Source organism: Dioscorea cayenensis, unplaced genomic scaffold (genome assembly GCF_009730915.1).
Source record: "Dioscorea cayenensis subsp. rotundata cultivar TDr96_F1 unplaced genomic scaffold, TDr96_F1_v2_PseudoChromosome.rev07_lg8_w22 25.fasta BLBR01001327.1, whole genome shotgun sequence".
Lineage (NCBI taxonomy): Eukaryota > Viridiplantae > Streptophyta > Magnoliopsida > Dioscoreales > Dioscoreaceae > Dioscorea > Dioscorea cayenensis.
Window position 1 is genome coordinate 1 of NW_024087718.1, and position 15,853 is coordinate 15,853.

General features: G+C 35.7%; 1 pseudogene; it reads left to right on the forward strand.

The window, feature by feature from the left end:
* Positions 1-2,261: 2,261 nt before the first annotated feature.
* LOC120256184 lies at positions 2,262-3,574 on the forward strand (annotated as a pseudogene).
* Positions 3,575-15,853: the final 12,279 nt, after the last annotated feature.

A 15,853-nucleotide genomic window follows, 5' to 3' on the forward strand; every position in this document is an offset into this window, starting at 1 on the left:
CAGTTACGTATTGTTTCTTTCCTTGAACAATGTGTCCTCCTTGTCATATTTGTTGAGAACCAAGCATTGAATGTCATCAGTTGTTGTCAGAGAATTTGGCTCTTTTGGTGCATTAAGCTCTTTTCATGATCGAATAACAGACGTCGAAAAGACAACCCAAGAAGAAAGGGCTCCTGTGTCAAAGAAAGTCGCCTACCGGGAAATCATGGTTAACCTCAAACTACAATTTTCATATCATGAGTCTTATTTTTATAGAGATATCAACCATTGTTTCACTTTTAAAAACTTCCAATTTTGGTATTCTAGCCTACTCCTTTATTTATCTTGGCTTTCAGTTCTGCTAGTTTCCAATCCTAGTTGTTGGTTGAAAGAAAATAACGAGATATAAAATAAAATATTCCGGTCTTTGCTTTGAAGACCGAGATCAGATAATTGCGGTGGTAGTCTCACCACCACCCTGGCTGGGAGCAAGGATGCGGCCTGCTTCAACCTGTGGTGGAGAGAGAGCTAAACCCTGCTCCCTCGCTCGTGGGAGAGTGTCCTTTGCTTCCGAAGCGGCGAATGCTCTTCCCGCGCTACCGTTGTTTTCATAAGTGAAGCTATCGGGCACACGTAAACTCTTCGAAGGACAGTGGCTCAACGGGAGGGCCCGCGGCGTTCATCTCGCATAACTGCTTCGGACCGTCCGCATCAAAATGCGACGCTCTAATACGAGTTAGAGCACATGTTAGACGCACAACCTTTCGCTCGCCAGGATGTTGACGCTACGCTCCTCCCGGATCGGCCTGAGGGCAAGTAGTATGTGGGATCGACAATAAGAGGTCAGCAGTGAAAATGGGAATGGGCAGCTCACGTGAAATCTTTCTATAAATTCCTTTAATGATGGGGACTCGCGCTTAGTAGGGCAAAAGTCTCATTTGAAAAGTAATCGCCCATAAAGAAAATCAATATTTTCAACTTGGATGGTTTTGGAAGAATAAGCTGCTCTCGAAAATTTGAAGTAAGAAGTGCAACCATCTTCCGACTCGCTACTTTGCGTGATGTGCCATTCTAACTTAGAGCTCATTGACCACCTTTTTCTCATTGCTCTTTCGCCGAGAGCGTGGGGTTCTTGTAGGTTACTGCGGTTTTAACCTCCAACTTCTGGGCATCTCATTTGGTCACGTCATGGAGATTCTCTCGTGAGACCCGATGCCAGTAGCGTGATTTATCGGATTAAGGCTTTGACTTTCGAATATTTGCTCAAGAAATGATAGAATTTTTGAATGCCAAAATTCTTCCCCGCCACCGCATTATCATCATACATAATCGTGCTACCTCGTGGCCTGACTGCCTGCGTATTCAGACTTAAGGATGAAACCTGATGACCCATCCCAAGGCCAAGTCCCGAGTTCCCTGGATCGAGGAGTCACCGCCGTGGCGGCGACTCCATCCGGCCGGCGGGAGGCACCGATCTCGTCACGCGGCTATTAGTTCGTTGCTTTGTTGGTATTCTCATGAGGAAGGTGTTTCTCGGTGGTTTGCTTGGTGTTTTGGCCCTCATGCGTGTACGCCTTGTGTGCGAGTGGGTTTTGATCCGTGCTCGGCCCTGCTCGCTTCCAAGCTTCTTAATGAATTGCGGAGTTTATCCACCTTTTCATAAAAATAAAATAGACTCATTGAATGAGTTAAATTTCTTAGATCATTTTATTTCTATCTAATCGTATAGTTTAAAATGTATAACATATCATGCTCCATACCTTACCGGAATTCTTTTGGGGGTTTGTTAATTGTGATGCCAACTTCCTTCCTTAGATTTTCACATTCTTTTATATTTATATAATGAACTTGTCTCATGACCTCATCTGATCTAGAATGCATTCCTGTCGGTGACAACTAATAACTTTTAGACGAGGAAGATGATAAATTTTTGTGAAGGATATGCATAACATAGAGTGAATTTTAAACACATTTAATCCTTATTATATGAGTTAAAATTAAAATCATCTCCTAAACAAAAGGAAAATATCTATGTAATAAATCAAAAACATTGTATCACTAATAATATATTTATCATAAATAAATAAAATATTAAAATATATGTTTACAAAAATAAATTAATAAATACACAAACACCAAAAATATCTCAAAAACAAAATAAATATATATATATATTTCTAATTATTTCCAAAAATATAAAAATCTATGGAGATAACAGGATAAAGTGAGTGAGCGGTCGTGAGCCCCATGCTCTTTCACTCCACCTCTCACCTCCCCCTTCAATGGCAATGGCATCATCATCATCATCCATCCTCCTCCACCCTACCTTCCACCTTCTTCTCCGTCGCTGCCGACCACCAACCTCCTCCGTCCCATCTCCGCTTCCAAGCTCCCAAGTCCCTCCACCCCTACCTCCCCGGCTAAGCTTACCAACCTTCTCGCTCCTCCTCCTTCCCTCTTCCCCGTTCCGCTCCCTCACCTCCCCATCGAACGCCTCGACGTCCCTCCGCGACCGTCTCGGACTCTGGCACGATTACGCCCCTCCTCATCTCCTCCCTCCTCACCAGCGAGGGCTTCACCACCCTTCATCGAGGAGATCACCGGCATCACCGGCGTCGAGCAAAACCGACTCGCCGTCGCCGCCCAGATCCGCAACTCCCTCATCTCCTCCTCCTTCGATCCCGATCTCCTCCCCTTCTTTGATTCTCTAGGCGGCGCCGAACCTCTCACGAGCTCCGCTTCCTCAACGCCACCCAGCGCTCCCGCCACCGCCCGCCACATCGCAATCAATCGTTTTTGACGCCAAGTCCGCCCAAGAACTCGCCCGCGCCGTCAAGGATTTCCCGCCGAACCGGCGACGATGCTGGTTGACCCTCCTTCTCCGCGGATAGCTCCCAGCGATTGCCCCGCTTACACTTACTACGATTGGGCTTGAGGCGCTCGCGACGCCGGATCGGATCGCGGCGCTGGAGAAGGCGTGGATTTAGCGGAGACGGAGCGGCCAAGGCGCTGATCAAGAAGGAGATCGAGAAGGCCTCAAAGGGCGACGGCGCCAGCGATGGCGACGATGAGGAGGAGACAAAGTTGAGAGTCCCTGTGGTGAGGTTGAGGTACGGGGAAGTAGCGGAGACGTCATCGGTGGCGTTGTTCCCTGGTGAGAGAGATGGACGGTGCGGAAGGTGGAGGCGGGCGCCGGCGTGGTGTAAGGCGGAGGGAGAGATGGGAGTGGTGGCGGCGAGAAGGGGTGGGGGAGATGGGTGGTTTTCTGCCGGGTAGGGCCGGTGGTGGCGCTGGAGAGTGGTGTGACGGTGGAGTTTGGGAAAACGCGAAGGTGTTGCCGTGGGAAGAAGGGGAGGTATGAGAAGGAGACTGGTGGTGGTGGTGGTGGGACCGGCGGCGGTGAGCGGGTGGAGACGGCGGAGGCGTTGTACCTGGTGGCGGGAGAGAGAGATGAGAAGAAGGACAAGGAAGGTTGGGAGGAAGAGAGGTAAGGAGCTGATAGAAAAAGGAATTGAGGGGTTTGGGAAATGTGGTTATGGTTGTCATGCCACCAAAAGAGGAAGATGATCAATTGAGGGATGAAGATTGGGATTGAGTCTGGGTTTTTCCTCTAATTGTATATTTAAGAATAAAAAATAGAGATGAGTAGTGATGTTTTGGGTTTTCTCTCTATTATATATATATATATATGATTTTGGATAATAAACCAATAATCCTTTTTGAAATTTGGTTAGTCACATTTCTAATTTTCAGTACTATAGAAGAATTTTTATTTTTACAATGTATCTTTTTAAATTTTTTGTCATAAAAGCAATTGGTGCTAAAAGAAATGACTCAGCTTTTTAAAAACACATAATTTTAAATAAAAAGATTAAATATTAAAAAGTCAAATATTAAACAAAAATATTACATATTAAATGAAAAATCTATTTTGCTAAAACGAAAATAGTAGAATGTCGAATCCAAACTATACACTTTTAAACGCAGAAATATACTGTCGAAAATAAAATAAACCCGACAAACTAACTTAAGCAGTTTCATATAAGCGATTATTCAAGAATTTAAATATCGAAGATTTTGCCTAAAATATTTCGAAAACTTTCGAGCACTTAAGACAGATTTAAAAATTATTAATCAAAAAGAAAAGTGAATATAGCTTTTAAATGAATTTCATGTACTAATTGTGACTTTTCACCTTTATATATATATATATATATATATATATATAGAAAAGGGCTTTCTCGCTGTTGTATACGTATCGTCCACAAACAAGAATAGCAGGATCAAGATAACGCACAAGTGAGTAGCTAATCTCAGATCACTCGGGCCGATTAATCTAATTTTGTAAAAACATTATCCATCCCACTTTTTACTCTGGACACTCGCTTTACGAAAGCATGATATCGCTTTCATCGATCACTGCAGAACCGCCGGATTAAAAATCCAATCTACTCGTATCAAACTATCTCGCTGATCACGACCGCGAACGCGATGTAGACTGATCGACGCCTATATATATATAGTACTACAACCATAACCACAAATTCCAAAGCCGGAGGATCAAAAAGATCGCAACAGTGCATGATATCCAACGTCCACGCTAATATAATTTATTTCCCCATAAAAAATAAATGGTAAAAGTTGGACTTATGTGGATATGCCAGTAATGCATGCCACTGTTTGACTTCATTGTTTTTAAATAATAGTCTATAGAAATAAAGATGAGAAGAAGTCCAATTAAAATAATAAAAAAAATTATTTATTAATTTTTGTAATTTTTCAAATATCTCCTGCATTCTCTCCCGACATTTTTAATTTCCTCTGCAGCTCTTCCTGAGCTAGCTTAACTTATTTTTCTCGCCTCTACATCAATTTATTTTATTTAAAAATCTAATTTTACCCAGCTTACTAAATATACTTCCAATTTATTAATTATAGTTTTTATTTAACATCGCAGATGACACAGAACTATTTCATTTAAAATGTAACTTTTTATTTAACGTTTGTTGTCGGCTATTAATATCTTAATATTGCTTATTATTTTCGCGATTCTGCTTAAAATCACTCAAGAGGATTTTTCGACAAAAATACTAAAAATGAGTTATAAAATAGTGTAGAAAAAGAGAGGACTTTTTTGGATATATGAAATAGTTTAGAAATTTTTCGATCAAGTGACAAGTTTGCGGGGATGATTTGAATAATTTTCTCAAAAATATATATATATATATATATATATATATATATATGGCTGTTAGTGTATCTTCCAATTAAAATGATGATAAATTTTTTTAGGATTGAGGATCCGATTTCCTTAATATTGATTGAGAGGGGTAATTTATATATTTATTTAAACTAATAAAAATTATTTATCATTCTCATAAAAATGGGTAAAGTTCTAAAAACTTATGTGTGAGTGAAAACCTCCGAGGAATTAAAAGATAGAACTGAAAAATTGACTATAACAGATTTTTAAACCAATCTCACTTAATCCCTGTTACATCAAATATGAAAAATATGTTTCATATGTATTTAAATAGTAAAATCCTTCCACCACTTATGAAAGTATAGTTTGCTTAATTATATTTTAAAAAACCTAATTATTGTTGCCACAACTTTATTGGTTGATCAAATATATATATATATATATAATGCACTTTTGTTGCTCAAATGTCATGGCCATGTCACATGCCATGCAGTAATCATAATATTACACTGACAAATTCATTCCACATTGGCATTCTTTTATATTTATCGAAGTATTCAGATAATATTATATATAGAAATGCTATGGCAAATCTATGCTATGATTAAATAACATATTATAATAAAAACCGCCAACATAGTTTGTGTTAGTTCCTTTTCGTGCTATCAGTGATCGTGAACACTCTAAGACTCATGTAAATCTCACACAAAACCAATAAAAGAAAGAGCACACAAACAAACACAAGGAGACACACAACGCTAGAATCTCCGGGCTCAAGGCCCACTCGCCCACGCCCTCGAGGGCATGCCCCTGAGATAAACAATACACTAAAAGAGGTAAAAATAGATGAGTACAAACACTTGTCACCACACTCAACAATAAAGATCACTACCTCTCTAGATTGTCTAGTGCCACACACTCTCCAAGAGTCATTCAAGAGTCACACTTACAATCTACGAGCAAGGTAGCTTATATAGATGCCCTCAACGTCCCAAATATAAGCACATACCTCTTTAGAATCTCCGCGGCTACTAATTTAAAAATCTTCCGAATTAGTCACTGAACTCCCTCGTCAGAACATAAGTTGCAACATAGCCTCGATCACGACTTGAATGAGTTCTAAGTTACGCTCATGGGACGACCCTAAGACCCATCAACCTCCCTTGGCCATGCTTAGTCTCGAGTCGACGTAGCCCAAATCTCCCGATCCCGATCGCGGCAGAACTAGCCTACCTCCTTAGTTCCTCATCAAGGCCCTCGCAGGCACACGCCCTCGCATGCCTTCACTTTAACTCTGCCAAACTTAGTCGTCAATCTTCCAAGTTTGGTCTTCAGAAGATTCTCCAAACTCGATCTTCAATTCACCCAAGTTTTCGTCCTTAAATCTGCTTCAATAGATCTTCAATGATTCTTCAAATCATATCTTCAATTAGTCTTCATTCACACCATGAATAGATCTTCTTTAATTAAGCTCCACCATATTTAGTCTTCAATCAAATCACCTAAATATGGTCTTAATATGATCTTGTCTTCAAGTCAGTAATGCATTGCCAAAAATAACTCCACCAAGATCTTTAAGATAGCTTCACCACGATCTTCAAGATATTTGCATCCATGTATAGACTTTACTAAAAATACCCACCAAGATCTTCAAGATGTTGCTTTAGACTCCAAGTCTTCTTGCTTATGTCACCATGTTTGCTACGCCATCAATTATGCCTTGTTACCATGGTTGTCACGCCATCACGCCGGCGTCAAATCACGCTAATTAAATATGCTACAGACTAATACTTGGTTTTGAAAAATCATGAATAATAAATAAGGATAATTAAAAATTTTATTATTAATACCTGCTTAATATAAACATTAAATATGATATTTAAAATCTCAAAACATGGGAGCAAATTATATGGTTATTCAAAAATATTGTGATGATCATAATAATAATAATAATAATAATAATAATAATAATAATAATAATAATAAAAGACCTCTTAGGGTTGGACCACACATTAAGTAGCTATGCCCAAGGTACCAGATTGAGATAATGTTGTTTGGGTACAATGTAGTTCTGAAGAAATCCACATCTGAGATTAAAATTATATTAATTAGGAATTCATCATTTGGTTCTCCAACTAATGTTGTATCTTTATCTATTTTGCCAAAGAATGTAAAGAACAATCAATATAAATAAAGCGGTTCTCACTTGAACCTAAAATGTACATGGTGAACGCGAATGTTGTGCGGATATTAATCATAAAAATGTACATTTGTTAAAAAGTAAAGAAATTTGTGACATATAAATAAGTAATAAAATAAATAAATACATGGTGAACGCGAATGTCGTGCGGATATTAATCATAAAAATGCACATTTGTTAAAAAGTAAAGAAATTTGTGACATATAAATAAGTAATAAAATAAATAAATTAAATTAAAATAAATACCCAAATTGTCTATAGGAAATAATATAGTGAGAAGAAGAGTTATAATATTCAAGATAGTTGTATATCAAACACATATCGAAACCCCTATATATAGTACAACATTAATGTAATGAAAGGGATATTAATGGAAGAGATACACATCCACATTTATAATTCTCAACGCATCGATTCATAACACTCTCCCTCAAATGCATATAACCAAAGGATATGTCTCTTTAAAGCCTTAACAGGAAAATCCTAATTGGATAAAAACTTAGTGAAGGAAAAAGAGTACATAATTCTTGGTATATGGAGTAATTGCTACCTCAATAAAAACCTTGCCTCGGAAAAACTGTATGGGATAAAAACAGTGGTGAAGGAAAAAAGAGTGCAACATCCCCCTTATAAAAGTAACTGTCAACTTGTTCCAGCTATGATGTTTTTGAATCTTCTCATCCTGATTTTGTGCACAATGTTTTGATGAATATTTTTTGGTAGTGATTTTGTGATACATCAACTTGATTCTCATTAGATTGAATCTTCTGGACTTCTATAACACCTTCTTTCTGAAGATCAGGGGTGTAGAAAAATTTTGGTGATATGTGATTTGTTCTAACTCCTTTAATGTACCTTCCTTATATCTGAGAATACAAGTACTATTGTCTTTATAAATTATTGTGCCATTTGTTGATTGATGGCAATTTGCATGATGACTGTATATGTCCCATCATAGATCACAGCCAGGCATTCCCGACTAGCTTCATGGAGAGCTAGGATTTCAGCATGATTTGATGAAGTAATTGTAAGAGTTTGTTTTGTAGAACGCCATAAAATAGCTGTACCATTAAAAGAGAATGTATATCCAATTTGAGATCGTCCTTTATAAGGATCAAACAAGAATCTGGCATCTGCAAAACCTATGAGATTAGATGAAGAATCTTGGGGATAAAACAAACCCATATCTATAGTTCCTTGTAAATAATGTAGCACATCCTTAACTCCTTTCCAATGTGTTTGTGTCGGTGTAGAACTATATCTTGCCAGGAGATTTACTACAAAAGCTATATCAGGTCTATTATTATTTGCAAGATACATTAATGCACCTATGACACTTAGATACAGAGTTTCTGGGCCAAGAATTACCTCTTCTTCACTAGGTGGACGAAATTGATCTCTCTAAACATTAAGTGTTCGGACAACCATTGGGGTACTTAATGGATAGGCCTTATCCATATTAAATCTTTTCAGCACCTTTTCTGTGTAAGCTAGCTGGTGAATAAATACTCGAGCAGGTAAGTGCTCAATTCGTATAGCAAGACAAAATCTTGTCTTTCCAAGATCATTCATTTCAAACTCCTTTCTTAGATATGATGCTACAATTGCAATTTCATGAGGAGTACCTACAAGATTTAAATCATCTACATATAACGCTACACAACAAAACTGCATAGTAGAACTTTTAATAAATAAACAATAACATATATTATCATTTTGTACCCTTTCTTTTTATCAAATAGTCACTCGAGATTTGGTTCTACCACATCTCGCTCCGCATTGTTTTAACCCATAAAGAGATCTCTCGTAATTTAATAGAGTGCAAATGTCGTTGCTTTGAAGCATCTGGCATTTTGTATCCCTCGGGGATTATCATATATATGTCTTTTTCAAGTAATATATATAGATATGTTGTGACAACATCCATCAACTACATATCTAATTTGTTACTTACTACCATGGCAATTAGAAATCAAAAAGTGATCCCACCCATTACAGGAGAAAATGTCTCCTTATAGTCAACACTAGGCATAAGTGAGAAAACCTTTAAGCAACTAATCTTGGTTTATATCTTTATAATTTTTATTGTTTTCATTTTGTTTTCTCACAAATACCCATTTGTAACCAACTGGTTTTTATCTCTTCAGGTGTTGGCACCATTTCGCCCAAATACTCACGCTTTTGAAAGGAATTCTCACCGAGCCCCGATAGCTTCTTTCCATTTTGGCCAATCCTTTCTTTGTCGACACTGATCAATAGTGCGTGGCTCTGGATCATAATCTGTATTTATTTCTATGTTTGTAGCCACATTATAGATAAATATATCATTTATATCGGCTTCACACCAACTTATTATTTTACCATCATCTACATAACCAATTGAGTTTCCAGTATTTTCCGAGATATCATTTCCATTAATCTATTGACATGCTTTGAGGGTTTTATATTTCATCTCCCTTCCACATGGGAGATTCTCCTCTCAAAAGCCTTATTTTTCCTCGCTTCCTTTTCTTGGAGCTAAATCTTTTGGCACCTATTGTCCTTCCATGTTTTTGCGCATGGTTTTGTTTTCATTTCATTTCTCAGAGGGAGCATCGTCGACCTGGTATATATGACTTGTTTACCCTTTTTGCATCTATAAATGCATCAGATATTTCATATGCAATATTCTACAATTTAATGATCATTTGAACTTCAAGATCACATTCTTTCGCATAAGGATCATACACGTGATATAATCGAATGTGTTCCAATCAATCTCGCTCATTTTGAATAACCATGTCTCCTCTTATGAAGGAAAGGTGAATTCATTAAAATGACACTGCAAATCTTGCAATAAATACATTTCCGCTCATGGCTCTAAATATCGTGATAATTGAAAGAGTCATAACCAACTATATATACCAAGTCCCGTGTTAAGGATTTATTTTTGTACAATTTTGTGGTGCTATTGGTACATATTAAAGCAGCATGAAAAATAGCATGACACCACACACTTGTAAGCATATTTGTTCTTAATAATATTAGGCGAGCAATTATCTGGAGTCTTTTAATTAATGACTCTGTCAACCTATTTTGGGTATGTACATGAGCTACTGGATGTTCAACTTGTATTCTAACTGTCATACAATAATCATAAAATGGTTTTGATGTAAATTCACCAGTATTATCAAGACGAATTGTCTTTATAGGATAATCTGAAAAATTGTGCTTTAAGCTTGATAATTTGTGCCAATAATCTTGCAAAAGCTACATTTCTTGTAGACGTAAGTGAAAACATCGACCATCTAGTCGTGACATCGATTAAAACTATAAAATATCTAAATGGTCCACATGATGGATGTGTATCTTCTTGTATATTTTCTAAAAATGTAGGAGATTCACCAGCCACCTTGCACTTAGAAGGTCTGGTTATCAGTTTTCCCATTGAGCATACTAAACATGCATATTCATTATTTGTTAGGATTTTTATAATCCTTCAATGGGTGTCCAATGGGCATTAATAACAATCGACACATCATAATAGTATCTCTGATGATCAAGTCATTCATGCCATAGTTTAAATATTTATGGATCATTAACCTTCTAGTTAAAAACCATATGTGATTTCGTATCACTTTTAATACATGTACAATATAACTCAAGATATACAGTGGAAAGCTTTCAAGACACGGTTTTCGGTATGAAACATCTTGAGTAATATAAAGATAATCTTTTTCTCTCCTTATCAACCGCCTTTCCTAAATTATATCCATTGAGACGTATATCTTTAAAACTTAAAAGGTTTATTTCAAATTTTAGAGAATATAGAGCATTTTTAATCTGCACAAGTGTCCCATTTGGCAACACCAGTGCTACTCTACTGGAACCTTCAATCAGATCTGATGACCCCAGCTATTGTGGCTATAAAAGCCTTTTTCATTGATAAGAATGTAAAATATATTTGTTTTTGCAATACAATGTTCGTTGTTCCATAATCAACAATGCATTCATCATCAACCATATTTTATCTAAAGCATAACAAAGGAATATAACTTTAATAAAAAGTATAACATATTGAATAAAAATAAAAACATACTGCATATATTATTAATCTAATCTATGAGAAACTCTGACACATCTAAGTGTGTATTCTGAATTATATCATCAACAAAGTTTCTGTGAAGTTGTTTACAAAATTTGTCTCAACGCTTTACCCTTTTTGTCTAAGTAAATCTTGGTAAAGTTGGAAAAAAATACTTGGGGGTTCTACAAATTTTAGACCAATGATGCTCCAATCCACAACGGTGACGTATATCTCTTTTCTTGTCTAATCCATCATTGTGGTTTAGTTGTTTTCGATGATGCACATTTATTTTAAGTCTGCCATGACCACCACGATAACCCCCTTCCACCTCAGTTCTTATAACCGGCTATTACGTATCGATACCATTTTCTTTTCCCAAAATTGGTTTTCTAGGCAAGTGGATGTTGATCTGGATTGTTGGGTTTGATGATTTAGCATCAACAATTTATTATTTTGCTCCACCACAAGGAGACAATAAATCAATTAAGAAAATTTAGTAAAATTCTTTTCTCTATGTTGTTGTTGTAATATATAACATATTGAGCATGAAATGTTGTGAATGTTTTTTCAAGCATCATATTTTCTGTCACCGTTTCTACATAGAGATGTAACACCGAAACTATTTTAAATAGTTTGAAATTATATTCTTGCACACTTTTAAAATCTTGAAACCTGATATTTGCCCAATCATTACTTACTTTTGGAAAATAAACCATTTTAAGAAGTTCAAATCTCTCTTTTAGGAAAAACCACAATTCCTGTGAATCTTCAATAGTCAAGTATTCATTTTTTTCGGCCATCATCAAGATGATACCGTGATGAATATCAATGCTTTTTGATTTATTGTCAATTGGCTCATTATTAGCAGTACTCAATTGGTTTTCCTGTGTTTTCGCTTATTTAGCTAGAGCTTAACATCGAGGTTCCACGATATATAATTACTCCTAAAAATATTAAGAATCTCGAATTCTCTTCTTGTGATATTTGCCATGATATCAAATTCTAATAAAAATAAATTATATAACAAAAATTCAATATACAATTAAAAATTTGAAATAATGGAAATGACAAATATTAAATTTAATATTAGTCGATATAAAGATAAAGCATGTATGAAGTAAATCAAAATAATATATATATATATATATAGTTGATAACAAGTTAAAAAGTATTTGTGACATATAAATAAGCAACAAAAAGCAAATAAATTAAAGTAAAAATAAATACCCAAATTACCTATTGGAAAATAATAATATAGTGAGAAGAAGAATTATAATGTTCAAGATAGTTGTATATGAAACACGATCGGACCCTCTATATATAGTACAATATTAATATAACGAAGGGATATTAATGAAGAAGAAACACATCCACATTTATAATTTTCAATGCGTCAATTCATAACAAATTTATATTTGTTGTTACATCATAATAGTTGTTCAAATGTTTTGTATAGTATTTCATGTGTCATGTTAGTTTAGCATTCTCAAGCCTCGTTGGACCCTTTTGTAGCTTTCAAGAGTATGTGGTATTTATGATTATTTGAATAGTATTGCACTAAATACCTTGTTTGATTCAATATTTCAAATATTGGAGATGACCAATTATTATTATTATTATTATTATTATTATTATTATTATTATTATTAATCTATTATTTTGATAAAATTATAGACCAACAGCACAGATATGAAGTTAATACCTGAATATACTTGTGCCCTCACCTTGTTTATATGGAGGTAAGACTCAACTCGCTCAAACGAAGAACTCAAACACCCCACATAGCTTAAAGGGTCCTATAAACATGTAATGAAATCAACACTAGGCCAATCACCCTCTAGGAGGCAAAATATAGGCTACAAGTTAACTCATAAAAACTCATATATATATATATATATATATATATACATATACCTATATGCAAAATGGCAAACCGTCGATGTAACTTATATATGTATAACTATAATTAAGCTTAAGGGTTATCAAAAGAATCTGGAGGAGTTTCAAGTATATATATATATATAGCCATAGAGCTGCAGGTTAAATGAGTCTATATAGTGTTTTCCTTTAGAAGTTATGAGAATGTTGTTAATCTAGCTAACCTGGTGGGATTTAAAGCCTTTTGCAACAAGGTTATTGAAGTGGAAATCTTAGGCGATCATATTGAAGGCCTTCACAAAGTCAGACTTTGAATATGGCTTCATTGAGGTTCTCACAGCTTTGAGTATTAGTTCACTACAAAAATAATCCTAAATCGGCACGGAAACATCGGCACAGAAACATCGGCACAGAAAAAAAATCATGACAAACTTGTCACAATATTTGACACAGAATTAACAAACGGTGTGAAATATATATATAAAAATATTTTTAATTCCGTGCCAAAATACACTCATGATAAATATACAAATTCAATAACTTTTACACAACTATGCCAAATGCAATGACTTAAGGGTATTTACACATGGGAGTCGTAAAGTATGGGTCTATGATATTATGTCATTTCAACCATAAGGCGAGTGAGTGGTTGAAAAACGATTTGTACCTTGCACGTACACTTTACAAGGCTCCACTTGGAGTGGATGACCCTTCAGCTTGGGGAGAGTTTGCAGAAATATTGGGGGTCAGAAGAGTTCAAGAAAATAAGTGAGCAAAACAAAAAGAACAAGGCAGTAACTTGAGCTTCTTCGATTGTTATCTATCTTGCTAGATCTGTCAGCAATGTTGTGCACCGCCTCAGGCTTGTAATGTCCATATTCTGTTTAATTATTACCATTATTATTATTATTATTATTATTTATGATTTACTTAACTCTTTAAATTTTTTATTATGCTATTTTTTCAAATTGAAGAATTGGGTAGGGGAACCAACAACGAAAGAATGTTTCATCTGCACTCACGGGAAGAAGGATGGCACTCTCAAGGATGAGTGTGCTACGTAAATTGTTGTAAGTATACTATAATTGCCTCAAGAAGTTAATTTATTTGAATCAATTTGTGAAATTAGTGGCTTTCTAGTAATAGCTTCATCAATTTATTTGCAAACAATTACATTGATTGTTCAAGCAAGGATTTTGATTTTGTAAAGGCTATCCATATATATATATATTTTAAACATTGCAATCTCTTACAATGTAAGCTAATTTATTTATTTGCATCAATTTATTTGCTTTGTTATATATATATATATTCCTTTATAGTTTACTTTAGACATTTATATATATTTTTTTATTAATTGGATCTAATTTTTGATGGATATAGGAGCAATTTGATAAAGCCATTGCAGATAAGCATGATCAAGGAGAAGATGAGAATTCTATCAACCATAATGAATTTTGCTATCGGAAGTGGTAATAGAGTGTTGGGAAAGGGTAATATAATTAGGCAAATGTCTTCAATTAATTACAAGCCACATTCGGAGACTTATCATTCATGTGGGCAACTATATGACCAAATTAATGAGTTGCAGGCGGAGATTGCTAAACCCTAAGCTGAGCACAGAGCAATGGTTGCTGAGCATGATACAATGCGAGATGAACATGATGCGATGCAGATTGAGTGGGCTCGTCATGAGTCATTTGAAATGTCATTGCTTGCAGCACTTAGGATTAATGGCATTAACCTTTCCGATATGCATGTTTCTACTCTCACGCAATCTATCCCTAGAGCACCAATAGCGGAGGCGCAATCACATGTTGATGAGCACTCTCTGACAAGAAAGAGACCTCACACCACATTCATCACCGACAACACTCTTGATGGAGCGAATGATGAAGAGGATATATGTTAAAGTTTACTTTGAGTTTTGTCTTCTTGAAATTGTTGGTGTAGAAGTTAGTATTTCTTCAATTGGCTGATAAGGAAGATGAAGCAACAATTCATACCATAGTTCACTTCAATTTATCCAGCAACAATTCATTCTAATGTTTTCAAACTATTTTCTTTGAGGTAAAGGTCATGAATTATCATTCAGCGTGATTTTCTATTTTCCAAGCTGCAAAACTTTCCTTCATGCACATAACTATAAGGGCTTGGTATGTTCTCTGATTACCAATACTAAATTCATTCCATTCTTTATATGTATATTTATTTATATATTAATTCTTGGTGAATTTTTGTGTGTAACCTTTGTGCGGACATCGTTCTGGACATCCTGAGCTTGCCCCCGGCGCAGAAAGATTAGAGGTTGGCTTATATGGAGCTCTTCGAGGCTTCTTCCTATGACAAGGTCTGTGATTCCACCAATGCATTGTTTTTGTTTATTTTTTGAGATTAATTCTTTGCTTTTGTTAGTGCACTTGTTTGATTTTGGGGATACCAGAGGACATGGAATGAATATAAGTTTAGCCATTTACTAAGAGATTTGGATTTGGTGATTCATAAATCATAGCGAGCATGGAAGCCA